The sequence below is a fragment of the Opisthocomus hoazin genome, chromosome 7 (assembly GCF_030867145.1).
Source record: "Opisthocomus hoazin isolate bOpiHoa1 chromosome 7, bOpiHoa1.hap1, whole genome shotgun sequence".
Taxonomy (NCBI): Eukaryota; Metazoa; Chordata; class Aves; order Opisthocomiformes; family Opisthocomidae; genus Opisthocomus; species Opisthocomus hoazin.
Window position 1 is genome coordinate 37,068,192 of NC_134420.1, and position 17,090 is coordinate 37,085,281.

Genomic DNA, 17,090 nt, shown 5'->3' on the forward strand with positions numbered 1-17,090 from the left:
ATCTGTTCTTTCTCACAGACAGTATTACACCTTTGTGTCTTGTCACCTTTAGACTGTTTTGATAATATTTCACATTATATACAAAGGCACTGCAAAATGCCCGCATATTTATAAATTTTTTTCCAAAAATTACCACTTCAAAAACTGAAAACATGCCAAAGGCATGCATCGCATTGTAAGAAAATGTTTTGCATTTCACATATGCACATTTCTCAAAACTGTCTTTTGATATCACCTCTCAGACTAACTGTAAAATTCTAAGCATAAGATGAGCAGAACAAGGGGCTGCGATTTTTAAATCAATGCCCTTCATCATCTGCAGAACACAGACCCTAAAATTATTCTCACAAAAAGCATTCACAAGTTACAGTGTCCAAATTCTCTTTCATGAAATACCAACGCATTTCTGATGCCAAGAAATCATAGGTGATTCTCTGACTGTCTATACTCTAGACCTGTTCCATGTATTAAAGATCTCCATGGCAGCACTACCCCACACTGGTACCAAAAAAACTTCAAAATAAACCCAAACCTTGAAAATAGACTACAGAGCAAAATGAACTCAATTTGTTCAGGCAGTCTCTTGCATAGAACTGCAAGCTGCAACTCTTCTTGAAAAACACCAGCTCCCTTTCATAAAACTACCCACACCCTGCCAAATTCATGATGGCAAATTTCTTACAGAGTAAGAACCACACTGACTTTGTTATCTCTGAAGGGAAAATCATACCTTGGCAAGTAATCTGAATTGATGGGATTATGGAGAGCGATATTCAAGTAAAAAATGCTGGAGTTTTTTTAGATAAAATTTTTATTTTGAAAATACTTAAACCTATTGCCTGTTGAATAACTGATATCTACCCTAAGAAATTTCTTCCCATGCCTAGAGACCAAATTGTAGTAGAATGATGTTTATATACAGCATGAGAGGCTTATATTGCCAAAATCTCATGGCCAAGACTGGAAGCAGGGGAATGGGCATCAAGAATAGTGCCAAGCCTTCTCTCCATCTATTACTAAACTGGCAAGAATTTCTACTACTTGATGAAAATAAAACTGAACTCTTCTACTTCCTTGCCAAAATTAGGGTGAAGTCTGTAGCAGAAGGCAGGAAGCCAGTGTTTACAAATGGCCAACATGCTGTGCAACCCTATTCTGGTTAAGATTTGCATTTTCCTACACAGTCCTATGAAAGAACGATGCTACAGATAGACTGTATTAGACAAGGTCTACCCTTGAGTTCTGAAGTGCACAGCAAAAACATATACAATAGTCCAGGTTATCATTATTTTACAGGCATTTCAGATCACATGAAACCTATAATGAGTCTGAGGTTGCTGAATACACGCTATGCACACACCAGCCCACAACACAGGTCTTGCATCAGATCCAACTGAGTCAAATCCCTTATCAGAATTTCACACCTAGGCTAGTTATGGCACAGAGTCTGTCTTCATGTCTAAAGGCAAAAGAACATGTGGGAGATGCAGGTGATACTTTTTACATCCATTGTCACACTCCATCCTCACACTGACTGTACTTTTTTTCCCCCACCCTTATTGAAAAGGGTTTCATGTTCAAATCAAATCTTTCATTTGTGAAATACAGTTCCCAGGTTCAATTTCTCCAGCTGCTCTTCAGCCAGGCATGCTTTCTGTTTGCTGCTCTTGATTTTTGACCCAGATATATGACTCTGGTTCTAAAAACACAAACATAGTTTTAGTTTGTAAAGGTTACTGAGTATAAATGCTATCAATATGCAACATAAACAAGTAGCACAGTGTAAGACAGCACAGTAACACTCTATGAGAAATTAGCACACTAGATAAATAAGACTAAAGAGTTTAAAAGTTCCTCATCTTAAAACAGTTCACTGCTGAAATATTTTCAGACCTTTATATAATTCTCAGTATCTTTTAAAACATCAACATAATCTTAGTATAAGTGATTTGCAGCTAAAGGTACATATCTGTATTTGTACTGAATTCAGAACACGCACATCTGCTATAATCTGAAACTAAAGTTTATTTACAGTTCAAGGTGCAAAGATGCTAGCTGTCAGCTCTGTAGGTCTTACAATGCAGACAGACTACCTGCACGCTCCGACCACTGACAGGTACACAGACAAACATGCGCTCTTGCTTTGTGCTCTGCCAACTATGTTTACTTTCTGCCTCACAACTTCGAGCACAATCCTATGAAGACTTACATATGCATTTCCCCTGAAAGCACCGACCTGTTTAATTGAAGTTAACGGGAAAATTCACAACACAATATTAAATATGTGCAAGTGCTAAGTCTTCACAAAGCTCTTCAACTCCTAAATTGAGAAACACTTAAGTAGCATTTTTCTAGTGTAAGTATAGTTATAACAGTATTTAAGAATCTTTACAACAAATTAAGACAGTGATAGTGCTTCCTGATTCTAAACATGACTTGCATTGCAATAGCAGTCGGTGGTCCCAAGTTAAGATTAGGATTTGTAAACTAAAAAAACAGACAAGACATAGACAGTTAAGCAAAAAGAGTTGTATTACATAAATAAGACCGAATAAAGAGTGTGATGTTTTGGATTCATATTAATTCCAATTTGGGGACAATAACAGTTGGTGTTTATTAAGAGATTCTTCTGCAAGGAGCTTAAAAAGCAGCATAATAACACTCACCACTCAATTCCTCCCAAGTCCTTACATTCTATTTCTGTCTTTGACTGGCACCGAGTATGTAGCCTGTTCTTATACAGAAGCACATCCAATGATTCAGACAATCCTAGGAAAGTGAACCACATCCAGAACTAAAGACAAACAGAGTCCAACTGTTTTTAACCTAATCTGCAAGAAAATTCCTTCCCCAATGATCCCCAATCAATAACCCTGAGCTTAAAACTAGGACTACCAGTAAGGCCACAGAGCTTTTGGAATCACCAAGAATAATGGGAAATTCTCAGCTTTAGTGGCAATCAATATCAAATGTCTGTTACAGAGTACAAAAATGTTTTTCAAGATCTCAAAAAGAAACCAGTAGAACCCCTAAGTATTTGTCATTTGCTGGGTTTTTTTTTTCATACTCTGGCAAATATAGGTCCTAATTTTAAAAAAAAAAAAAGTAGAAATATAAAAGGCACATGCTACCTTGATTCTCAAAATGGCAAGCAAAGTCTTTTGATACCTACTGTAAAAAATTACTTGATCACTACTACATACTATTACTCAAAAGACTAAAAGTACAAATCTTATCCGAGTATGGGTTAACTTTGAAGCCATTTTAATGATATGTATAATTAAAACTACTAAGTCTTAATTTCATTTATGCCTCCTCCTACTACTTGCAATATGAGAAGCAGTAAGTAGTACACAAGCTGTTTTGTATTCTCTTCTGTTAACCATGACAGCTTGCAGAGCAGATCCCAACATGATTGTGTTGGTAAATGCCTCTACAGAGAAGTCTGACAAATTATTCTTACACTTTTCTAATTATCAAGCAACTATTAAAAAGTGGAAGGACTTTGCTTCTTATTGCAGGACAGTGTAATTCCTTTAAGAGTCATCTGAAGCATTTTGAAAATGCATGTTTATTACATCCTCACTCATACAGAGGGCATCATCAGATGTTTAAAAACCTTCCAGCAGACTGAACAGAAGCAACCTCAGGAAAAGCTGTTTCAACTCTTCCCCAATACACTAGTAGATATGCTGAAAACATAGCAGTCTTTGCTACAGCTTCTTAAGTGTGCTCAACGCAGAATTCATATCTCCTGGTCTGAAGTTGCTAGAATGACAAGTATTTCCTTAAAAAAATAACCAAACAACACTGTCTTTCACAGTTCTGTTACTTCACAGTTAGTGACATCTGCTAAAAACCTTCAATGTGAAATTCACATCACGTTTAAAAAAAAAAACAACAAACCAAGCAAGCCCCCACACACACTTTAGCACAGTAAGCTCCTCCATCCTCTCTGTACAGAGCATTAGTGCAAAGAGTACAACTTTTACACGATGGTTTTATTTTCATCAACTGCTCCTTTTATGTCTTCACCATCTACTGGCCCCGCCAACACTCTGCTAAGCTTTCTGCTCCCTGATATACACGAACAATGGTTATTATTAGATGTTATGCCTTTAGCAAGCTGATTCTCAACAGTGGTTTCGGGCTTGCCTTATTTAGTTCTGCATTTAACTTGACAGCACCTCTGATCTATTTTCCCCTTTTGTATTACATCTTCTTATTACTAATAACTTCCTTTCTCCTGAAGTTTCAGCATGTCAGCGTTTATTTTTTGGTCTTCTGATACTGTATCAAAACCTGGGTAAACAGCAGAGTACTTTGTAGTTCTTAGAAGTGGCTCATATGATGGCTACTTAGCAGTTCCATAGTGGGGGATACACAGGACCACTCCACACCTTCACAGCTTGGGTTCCACAGAACAGACATAAAGATACACAGGCTGAATGGAAGGTGCAAGGCACTGTAACAGTCTTCTGATTTAGATAAAACTGAGACTAATACACTGCGCCATTTGAAGTAGCTAGAGGTCAGCTAATTGAAGCCTTTTCATTTGCAGCATGTTCCAGTTCTGAGTCCGACACAATGACTTTAAACAGATTGCACAGCATCACAAACTGTTCAGCTGCTCTTTCTGACTTTCCTTTAGCTTGTTGCCTCAGTTTTATACACTCTCGCTCTGATTTTTTAGGTTTTTTCCACTTTTATGCACACTGAATTTGACTACACTGTGGTAAAAGTCACAGAGTACATCTGTAGTTAGCAGATCCTAAGTGAAAAGTTGTTTCTCCTCCTACAGTTTGTCAAACTACTTTTTCCTAGAAGCACTCACTATAGCATTTAGAATGTTGGTCTTTGCATTCTGCACCAATGCAATCTGAACTCAGAGTAATCCAATTTCCCTTTACAACCGCTTTTTCTACAGTTTTGCACCAACAGTAATTGCAGTGGGTAAGGAAGAGGATGTGAGTGGTACAGCATGTTATTGCTGAGGTTGGGTGAGGGAGAGAATAGGTTGGGTGAGGGAGAGAATAATGGATGTGAGTATGGGAGTGACTGTGAGATGGTATTACAACAAGGTAAGAAAGAAGAAAAGCAAGATAAAAGCCTGAAGTTGAGATAACTTGAGTAAAGTAGAAAATGTTATCATTCCTGTTTAATCTTACGAAACTTGTATAACACTTTTTAGAATACAGAGGGGTTTTTTACAACATCATCTACAGTGATTATGGCATTATGACTTCCATAATAAGCAGCTCTTTGACACCTGCCAGCTGCCATTCAGTCTTTATCTAATTTTTGGCCATCTAATTTTTGTCCATCTAATTTTTGGCCATGGACATTGTATGGCAAATAAATTTTAAGAGTGTCAGTTACAAAAATAAAACTACATGTTTGTCATAGTAACAAGAACAGTAAATTAAGAAAGTCAGACAAACCTTGAGTCACAATTTTGTCTTTAAGTTTTTAAAGTACAACATATTGGGAGGGAAAAAGTGCCAGTTCCACATTTAGGCAACTTCAGGAAAAGCTCGTTATTAACTATTTGTGCAAGGAGAGACAATAGCTGGAACACACAGAATAATCCTGTATTTCTTTACTAAATTTCCTTAAAACAAGAGTATGCAATCCCAGAGTATGGTTTACAACCCTTTACTGCAAAACCACAGATGAAACCTGACATTTAGTTTTGGAGAAAAAAAAAATTTGACTGCTTACTTTCAGCTGTCTTGCACTTGAGTGCCGAATTAAATTTTTCATAGGAACCTTTTTTAAAAAAAAAAAGTTAAATCTCACCACATGTGCAGAGAGCTGGTTGCCTCTTGCTTCCTGGTGCAATGTCTCTTCATTTACAACCCCTTTTCATTTCTCATTCTATATTGTTGAAATGCATTCAGAGTCTCAGTCACATATCTTTTGACAACATAGTGTCCTGCAACTCAGCATCCTGTTCCAAAAAACTCAGTGACAGAATGTGCCACAGAAATCAAGAGCTCAGCAGGACTGAAAGGGGCAAGTCATTACTATGGATAAAGAGAGCAAAACTATATCAAATATTGCATGCACACACACTCTGCACCAACTTACTGTACTTCAGAAGTAACTTTGAAACATTTTGTACTGGCCACTGTCAACAAGCAAGTTATAAAAAATATTTATATAGCTTGCACGATGTCCTAACAAGAAGCAACATGGAAAAGAAGACGCACAAAAAACACATATTTGAATAATCTATGTTTCCACACTCAGTTCTGTTCATTCACGAAACAGAATGTACATGAGTGGTGGAACTAATAAAGTGTCATTTCCAGGTATGTTTAGTGGAATTTACTGCTGCCTGAGGAGGAATGAACTCACACAGATGCATTTTCCTCGTGGACATTTCTTCTACCAAGCAAGATGTTTTATAGGTGCCCAAATTTTTCAATACTGCTATCCCTCTACCAAATTTGATTTAAATAACCAAAAAGCTCAAAAATAAGGTGACAGCTCCTGATTGCTTAAGACTCTTTGCCATAGGAAACACAAACTGAAAAGGGGAAGACATGCTGCTAAGCAGACACATAGCAATATTTTATTTTTTAAATACATGCATAAATATATATACATTTGAGGCCTCCTAATTGATCAAAACATTACTTTTTAAAACACCAGAAAATGAAGTGATGGTCATAAAAGTGTTAATATATATCAAACTATAAATACATCTAACTCTTTAACATAAAACTCTAATTCATAAATATTTGTGCAGTTTTATCAGAACAAAAGCTTTCAATGCAATACCACACAACAGAAACAACCTTTGTTGTAGAAGTTTCTGTATAATATACATACTGAAGGATTTTGTAACAACTTCCAGGTTAAACCTTACAGAAAAAAAAGAGTAAATACTATTTCAGGTTTCTTGAAAAATACCACTTGTGTGATATTTTCTAACTAAAGGTGATCAGTAAACATCAAATTAAGGGCAATAAAAGAACTACTGGATTTGACTAAAAGATTTCTGAAAATATATGTCTTGTTTGTGTTTCTATAAGAAGTTAAACTGACATGCAAGAAAGGTGAAAATAAAAATACTAAGTAACTAACCCTAATACCTATTACAACATGATATTACACTTTAAGGATTCCAGTCTGAGACAGTATGGTACTTCCATTTTCCCACTGAACACAGAGAAAGACAGCAAAAAATAAATATTCCCCGCCCCTGGATATTAGTTTTATTTTTCTAGTCTAAGTAGAGAAACATAAAATGTGTCACATGCATGTTAAACTATGCCAGGACTGCCTGATGAGATCACTTATATTACACACTTTACAAACAGCAGGCTGGAAAACAGGAAATTTATCCTATTTATGGAAACTGAACTAGCAAGTTGAAATGCATGCGCAAATTCCCTTCAAATGAAAAGTGACACGAGTCAGAAGCCAATACTCTCACATTACAAAACTGTAAATATAACAGCATTGACTTATCACCATTTGATATGAGTACAGAAATACGATGCTAGAAGATACTCATGTTCTTCACACAACTTAATGAGCTGGTATTTGCATTTTAACCCCTCAAGTGAGTCCAAACCCAGAAGATACCTACCATAAAAAAAAAAAAAAAAGCACACACTGATTTTTTTTGTCCCCTGTTATGCAATTATATTTTTTCAAACAAAAATATAATGGATTCAAAATACACTAGTACATGAGAAATTCTCAAAACGTAAGCCCAGGCAACTACCTTTGCAGTACATAACATGAACAAAGCCAAGTTTGGAAGCTGCATGACTGAAGTAAAAGAAACCCCAACCCCTCACGTAGGCTTATTCAGGAGCTGAATCAACCTAAAAAAGATACCGCTAATTCAACTTCAAATTTCTTAAGCTCACAAAATCTTGTGCTATATAACTTCTCTTTAAGTATACAGAATGTATACACAGGGCTTCATTGCACTGTGGGCTAATACCAAAAGAATACAAAGCAGAAAAGTCATATACAATTGCAATACCAACACCTCTTATATCATGAGCATTTGTTCCTCAATGTTTCAAACACATTCCAAGAACAAACATCCTTTTTTAATAAAGTTTAAAGAGTATCTGAAGTTCAGGAAACTTAGGCTTTATGTTAAGTGGAAGGAAGAGGAGCAGAAAAATACTTCCCTTCAAAGAACTGCATATAACCCATGAAAAACCTGGGAGTGGATACAGACAAAAGCAAATTTTTGTCCCCATCTGTCATTTCAGGAGGCTGTACAGAGCTATGCAAGTGGAAACCTCCTTCTGCGACACTCCACACCTCCACTACGGGCTCTGAAAGTACAGCTATGCCAGCCAGGCAACCGGGACACAGTTACTTGCTTTTTATCAACCCGCTTTCTCTCCGAAGAGAACAGATTCTTCCTTTATTACTTTACAGTAGAGAACTTAAAGTGATTATTATTAATTATAAAGAAAAACTTCCTAAAAAAACAAGCAGACTACAGAAAATGATGATAAATTACATTATAAAGACTGAATTCCCAGTATCCCAAGTCTCAAAGGCTAGAAATTAAGCAAAACATTTCATAAAAAATCCTTAACATAGCTATGGAGATATGTTAACTTATACAGGCCTGTTGCTGATTTATACTTTCTTTCTGACATATCAGCAAAGTAGCCTATACTGCAACCACAACACAGCTGATTTAACATTTCTGAATCAGCTGAGCAATTTCACAAAAATTAATTCAACCTTAAAAACATAACATTGCTCTGTGGGTCAAATTTCTGTAGGAAGTTTCTGTGTTTCTCAAAATCAGTTCTTTTCCTGTGTCAAGGGCTGGAAGACTCTGATGCTTCAGTGTAACAGCCTTTTAAACTTATCATAGCAAATTATTTAATCATGCAATTCTAGCTACACACATATTCATTGCGCTCATTCATTAACTACAGTGTCCTAATTTTGTAACAGAAGACTGCAGAGACCTAAAGATTTCTTAACTACACTTTGTTAATGTAAAAACAAGCAAGCTAGGTGAAGTCAACCCCTTCTGTGCTCTATTTCCCAAATTCTGATTATTCCCTCAGGCCACTCAAGAAATGGTGACACATTAACAGCACACTGGAGTTCGTTATATTCAAAGAACAGGAAGCTTGTAGGAAAGCAGTAGAAAGAAGGTAAAAATACTCTAGTCCACCAGAAAATGTTATGGCTCATGACTTAAAATATTTGGCTTAATACCAGGCTTTTCTTCTTGTATTAGTACTAATGTGTATTATGGTAGTCCACAGCTGTCCTGTTTTCTCAGTGCAATATAAAGCTGTAGCAAATGATTTTCTACACTCAAATAATTTACAGTGTATGTAGCTAAGCAGTTTATATCTTGAGTTAAAATCGGAACTAACAGGTTTATGAACACTGTACTCACCTTATTAAGGTCCAGTCACCAAACATTAATTGTACAGAGTATCTTCAAACACTTCCAGGCCCCTTCCATTCCAGGAAAACACAGAGTTGTCTGGGTCAGTTTTTGCAGCATACTGAAGAGTTCTCATCTCAAAACTTGCCCCTTATAATCGTTGTGTTTGAAATGAACTACATTTACTTGACAAACTGAAACCAGTGTTAAAATAGGAACCTTTAGCAAAGAGATCAGACGCTCTGTTATTCAGAAGATTTGATCATAAATTTCCAAAACACATGTTGCAATTTCTAACCGCCATTACGGTGTTAAACTTAAAATAATCTTTGAAAGTTCTGCCTAACAAAGTGGGGCACACATTTCTTTGAGGAAGTCTTTAGAATTTCTTCTGTTGTACGAATCTGTTATACGGACAGATGTATAGATAAATACAAAAACCACAAATTATGTTGTTTTCTCTTCTGCTAATTTTTTTTACTATACAGATTAAATAACTACTTTTCTATTAGTCCTCTTTCCATCTCCAGAACGTCATTACTTTGTAGACTTTCCTCATCCTACTCCAGTATTTTTGAGCACAAGATTAATTATAAGAAAGTGCTTCTGTCATTTCTTAAAATAGATTCTGAGTGGGAGCACATGCCATCATGATGCTGTAACTCATCAGGAAATTATGATGCAGTACCGTCTTATTTTAAAGGCACCTGCTAGCTAAGATATGATCAATGTCATATCAGCACTTCTTATGGTTTTTCAGGACTGTTTTCCTTATCAGACTACAAGAAACCCAGCAAACAATCAAGAAGAAACAAAAAAAACGTGACACCAATCACTGAGTATCTTCAATTTCAGTTTTTGCATAGAAGCCCCACTACCAAAAAAAATTAAGATACAAAATGATAACTGTGATAATAGTAAGTGTAACTAATTTTTAAAATGCAGTGAACTACAACAAGGATTTATTTATCCAGTAAAGCGAAAAACTGAGCTGAGGACAACAGCCTTCATGTTTTATTTCTTTATTCTTTTTTTAATCATATGGCATGTAAATAAGGGTTTGGGGAGGAAGGCCAGGGAGACCTCCTCCAGACTTTTTTCCCTCTTGTTACAATCTTCTTACAGCCTGCACAAATCATTTTTGTTATGGGATGATACAGAACAAGACTACATCAGAGAAACCATGGAAGCAAAACCTTCCTAAGTAAAACAGGCAGTTATTTTTTTTTTCTTTCCAAAAACATTTGTTATTATTTAATTTGAACAACTGAAAGGAAAGCCTGATTGTCCAGCAACTTCACGTCTTCAGGTGTGCTGATAAAGCTTCCAGGCTGGGTGATCCCAGAACTTCCTGAATGCTAAGATATTTTCATTTAAATGGCAACAAAAACCAGTGCTCCTGCTGTTGCAGTATTCAAATATGTCATAAACATTCTTGGTATCTTCTCCTCATCTGCATTGCTTCTGAATCCATGGAAGTGTATAATTAGTGCATTTTTGCATACAAGTAAAACTTAGGCCCTCAAGTCCTATACAAAGCAATCCAACAAATACCACGCTATTTCCCTAGAAATAGAGACAATATATGCATTTAAATTTTCTGGTGGGAACATTACAGAAGACTAAAGCTCCACCAAGACATACACTAAGAGACTCACATGCAAGATAACACAGAGGTTACACCTGAGGCAGCACACATGCACCCTGTGGAAGGACGGTGGTAGATGCCATGTAAGAGTACTGCAGGGTGCTGCTGCACAAGTGTCTGCAACTGCCTTGGGACTACCAACTGTTGTAGTTTAACCCAGCAGCTGGCAACTAAGCACTAGGAAGGCAGTCACTCACCCATCCCCTTCCCCCCCAGCGGGATGAGGAGGAGAAAGTAGGCAAAAAGGAAAACCGCTGGGTTGAGATAAAGACAGTTTAGTAAGGGCAAAAAAGGAACTGCTAATACTGATAACAATACTGATAATAATTAATATGCAAAACAAACTACATACAATACAAATTTTCTCACCACCTGTCAACCAATTTGCAAATCCCCAAGCAGAGACTGCAGAACCCCGAAATCCTGAAAAACTTCAAACTCCCAGACAAGAGAGGATTCGAACTCACGGAAACGAGAAGCACAGAGAGCCTCCTGCCCCCCAGCCAACCCCCATTCCTAAACTGAGCATGATGCCCAGGGTATGGAATATTTCTGTTGGCCAGCGTGGGCTAGCTGCCTGGCTACGCTCCCTCCCAGCTCCTGCACACTTGCCCATTAGCTGAATAGGGGGAGAATGGAAAAAGTCCTTGATTTCATAGCAACAACTAAAAGCATCAGTGTCATCAACATTCTTCTCCTGCTAAAACCAAAACACAGCAGCTACCGGGAGGGAAATTAACTCTGTCCCAGCCGAAACCAGGACACCAACCCAGAACTTTTCCTGCAGATCCATGCTGGATTACAGCAAGTACCACAAAGGCAAGGAACTTGGGTTTAATTCCCTGTTAGCTCACAGGGATTCAAACATACCTTTATTTACCAGAAGAGTGCTTTAATTAGAAAACTAAAAGGCTGAAAGGTGAAAAAGCTTCTTATCTGCTAAAGCTAGGGAACTACCCAGATAAGAATTAAAATACTATGGCATCCAGACAATCAGCAACAAGGACCACTCTGTAGCCTAATAGCTGGGGCACTCAACTGGGAGAGAAGACCTAGATTCTAGTCCCTGCTCCATGGACTATTTCTGTTTCATTACTTGGTCTATAACAGAAAAGAAAATGCAACAATTGTTCAAAACACAAAGATTTGAACCCTGTTCTCTTCCCTCCCACTGCATGGTCCAAATTGCTAATTTTAAGACACTGCAGCATCACTACATCTATGTCTCTTTTTGGATCTAGCCCATGAAGTGTTACAGAGACTTGTTTGATTGACTATTGATATCTCTCTTCAGAAATACAAGACTTCTTAGAATTTGGGCACCTCTTCAGCCATGAAGCTTTTTTAATTTCAGAAGTGTATGGCTAGGGATGTGGCTCTTAATAGCACTGCTCCACAGAGAGAATAAAGGCAATGCATTCCATTTTAAAGAATATTTAAAGCTTCTTCTACTTTTAATGCAGCAATCACTGGAGCAACCATAATATCCCCAAATGAGTATTTGCAGAACTGGATCAATGAATATTTGCCGCTCTCTGGAGCATACAAACTCTCGTAAATCTATCTCACAAGTCTAAAACAATGACTCAACACCTTCCTCTGCCCCCAACATCAATCATCACACTTTACATTAACGCAAACCTTCTTCCTCTGTCAAGTGCAGGGTTTTTTTGTTGTTGGTTTGGTTTGGTTTTTTTGCAACTTGCCTCTTATGGATCATGTACTATTTTTTCCCTCCGTCCAAAATAGATCCAAAAATCTTCAGTCCACCCTTAAGATACACAAGAAAGGTAATGCTCACATAGGTTGACCAATATGCTAAATTAACTGTGAAGTATTTGTTTATGCTTTTAGAACTCTTACATGCTTTTGAATACCACATTAAGTTAAAACTACTAATGGTGCTTTGCATCTTCAACTTCTCATCTCAAATTCCTATTCCCTGGAGCAAGAAGAGATGTAGTCAGAAGTAAAACCTCAGATGTACGAGGAAGGCAAGTACATCACTCCATGTATGTCATTTCCAGTGGATTAGCAGTGCCTCAGTAAATTAAGAGGTTTGCAAACCTTAATTATTAAAGAAATATTTAGTTATTATTCTTAGAATACTATTTTTGCTGCAAGTCTTTCCTTTCATTTAGCGACCAAACTTTAGGACTCATCCAGAAAGGTAAAACTTTGGTGACATTTGAACATAATATATATATTTATATATAATAAGATAAAATATATAATTTGCACAGACTTGTGAATTGATGCAGACCTATATTTACTACAGAATAGACAAACTATTTCTACAGAATTCTAGCTATACAGGTAACAAATTTTATACTAAAGTATTCTCTTAAAAAACTAAGGAACCAAAGAGAACGAGACCAAGGATGAAGCTGTGTCCATGTAATGCTTTCAAGAGGTCTGATCCTGGTTACTTAACGTGAAAAGGTTTAGTAAGAAACAATATTAAAGCACAGAAAAATCCTAAAATAACACTCACTTTCTTTCAACTCAGATAATCCAAAGTGAAATAAAATTATTATGTGTGTTCTAAGAGCATCTATCAACTGCTAAATTTTGTTTTTAAAAACGACCTGTAGGTGTTTCATGCATGGACTGTTCTATAAATATTTAATAAATGACATCTCTTTTAATACTCAAATTGACTGGCCTCTAAGAATCTCTAACTTACATATTACATTATAATAATTCTATACGTTACACTTTAATAACCAACAAGTGTGTTTTACTAGTAAGCCATACTTTAAAAGTCAGGCTGGACTAGCCAAAGCTAATGATGAGAGTGAATCCAAGCTAGTAAAAGAATCCAAGTTTATTTAAGAACCTCACTTACCAGTTTAGTACCAGTTCTTGTCTTCAGAGACTTGAAAAAGCATTTTTTAGCATGTAGCCTATCTGCATATAAGCTTCAAGACTTCCTTTTTATCTGAGAATTTGCAAAGTACTTACATAAAAGAAATCTGCAAAATGTATAAATAAAAAATAATGTACACTGGCAGAAAGAACTTCATATAGATTTACACAGTGAGAAATGCTATCACTCACAACCCAGTATCTAAAATTACATGCAATATAGAATAAATCACAGAACAGTGACAAGCCATGCAGCACTGTGAGCTTTAAACATCTTTAAACCACGTCCTTACTCAAATGATCTCATCTGGGCACCCAATAAAAGAATTTTCTTCAATTACATTCACATAATATGGTTAAAAAGCCAGTCTGTATCTTAAGATGCACCATCAACGTACAGTAATTGACATTAGATAGCTGTGTAACAGCCCAGAGGAACATTACAGATGTATTACATTGACTTAAATGGAACTAACACAGTTAAAATGTATACTTTTTTTCCACTATGAAGGAAACTCCTTGCAAGTATGGAAGCTGAACTTCCATTTCTGATTCCATTGAAGGGACAAGAAAATGAGATGAATCTCCAAAGGCTTCTAAACAGCTACAAAAAGCTAACATGTGAGAAGTAAAAATGCTATTCACAAATGATAGGGAAACTATTAGCCAACCAGCCTTTCCTCATCCTACAGGTTGTATATTAGAATCTATGGTAAAGCCATTCAGTGGAATGTTGCTTCCTTGCACTGATCTATAAAATGCTTGTATTCCTGAAGAGAGGGGGCAGATAGATTAGTTGAACAAGCTATAAAATATCTTATAGGCACTTTTTGTCTGGCAGAAGGCTCAAAGGCAAACTAGACTTCTGTAACCGCATGACTAACAGGTAGATAAAAAAATGTAGCAAAATACAGAGCCTAGTCTAACAAAATCTGCTTTCTACAAGGAGATCACTGGCTTGGTGGGTGAAGAGCAGTGGCTATTGTCTACCTTAACCTCAGTAAGGTGCACAAAATTTTTGTCTGTATCTCAACCCCAGAGTTTTCTCACTTTTGCCTTTCTGATTCTCTCCTTCATCCTCCTTGGAGGCAGTAGGCAGGCATCTGTGTGGGGACTTAGCTGCTGGACAGGGTAAACACACCACAATCACCTTCAGTGATTTCTTTCAATTACTGCCTTTGAACTGCATTAAAGCAGTACATACTCCAGATATATCACCTGGACAACCGACTACTTGAAAGTTCACTGGCTGCAAAATGAAAGAAACACAGGAGAAAAAAAGAAGTCTTTAAAGAATTAACATTAACACCATGGTCAAAAATTATAATGTTTACAAGCAGTTATATATGGAAAACACATTCTTCTCAGAGCTATACTGAGAAAGCAAAGATGGAGTGAGGAAAACAGAAGTATTTCACTGAGTTTCCTGCAAAGTCATTCAGGAGCGTGAGGCAAAGTGGAAGAGATGCCTTGTCATCTTTCAGATTTAAAAAAAAAGAGAGAGAGAAGAGAAAACAAAGGTAATTATGAATATTGACCTGATAATGAAATCCTAAGATTCCAGGAGACATCAACTCAAAGCACTTCCAAACAAAAAAGTTCCAAGAAAACAAGCACTTGACGTTTAGTAGAAATTCTGTAAGAAAACTCTCAATCTAGTTGCATTCAAATGGTTAACTTTTTCACCTAACACCAAAACTAATCTGAATAAGACATATGATATATTTGATCAATGAACTCTGTATCAAGGCATATACACCCAAAGGAAAAAAAATTTTTAAAAGTAAACAACAGTGCAAAGAAAGATTTCAGTATAACTTGTCACGTTACAGGCAACAAAAGACATTACAAACATAGGCCCAACAGAAGATTGCCTTTGTCATACAAGAACAAGACTTATACTAGAACAGAAATAACAGTAACTGAATTTTCAACACAAAAATAGCAGAAAAGCACTGAAAAGTCATTTCCAGTATTTAGCCAGAACAATTTAAACGAAATGCAAAGATGAAAAGTCAGACATGGAAGAAGATGACAGCAAAGGAATCAGTTGGTCTTACTGCTGTAGCTTCCATTGTTTTTAAAGAAGAGCTAAATTGGGTTTTTTTAATGCTTTTTTCTCGTGCAAGCATCAAGAAAGTGGTGTGCTCAAGCTTTTTGCTTAACAGTTCAGAGGCGAAGGGAAAGAGAAACTGCTGAAAATTTTGGAAGTACTTTCCCCCCCTTCCTTTTTCCAAAACTTTTCTTTTTTATATCGGTTGTAATAGCAGCCATAATTAAATTCTGAAACCTCACGAAATACCCAATAGTTCTACACAAGTTAATAAAGAAAAGTAATTAAAATAAAGGGAATCTGATGTTCTCATGAAAGAAGACATTAGTAACATAGGAGCAGATTCACAGATCAGCCAGACATCACCAGAAGTAGCACAATCACTTCAAAAATGAAGGAAGCCAATGATTCAGTATCCAAGAAAAAGGGAAATATCCCACAAACAAACAGCATATGCTTCTGTGAGGACAATTAAGCAAATGGAAGGCAATTGAGTTTTGAGCCACTGTATGTAGCCTCAGGTCACCGACTCTCAAACTGCAATCAGTGGACAACAGGTGGTGCACAAGGCTGCCAGATGTGATCGTATCCATTCAGTCTTTTCAAAAAGGGTGTAACTTCTGATTTTTGCAACTGAAGTTTGATAAAAGTGCACCGCAGTAATAACCCAAGTTTTGAGGGCCTGGCAACAGTATATTCCCTAAGAACATGGGGCACTAATTCTTTGGCCAAAGATGAGTTTTTCTCATGCGTTATTATCAAAAGAAAAAAATCCCACCTTCTTTCTACTAGCAGCAACTTGTTCCCATCTCTACTGTGTGGGCTCAAGCATTTACTCATAATAAACCAAGAGAAACTGATTGAAAACTAGCTTGGCAAAATACTATCATCTGGATCAGTTCACATTTCGTTCGTATAAATGGTGATAAATGAGAGCTCATAGACAGGATTACTTCTCTAGGTGGGATTAATTTCACCACTAATAAAATGGAGTAAAAGACAAATTTATCATACAGAATTGCTAAAAGATTCAATACTTGTCAACTTTTAATACAGCTCAGTGACACATTACAAGCATTTGGTATATTTTGTTTATTTTTTCCATTCTTGCTATAAAAAAGGGT

The 17,090-nt window shown here is 36.6% G+C and overlaps 1 protein-coding gene across 25 annotated transcripts in view; it reads right to left on the bottom strand.

Moving 5' to 3' along the window:
• GPHN (gephyrin) overlaps nucleotides 1-17,090 on the bottom strand; it is a 347,846-nt gene that overhangs the window by 315,161 nt on the left and 15,595 nt on the right. The window lies entirely within an intron of this gene.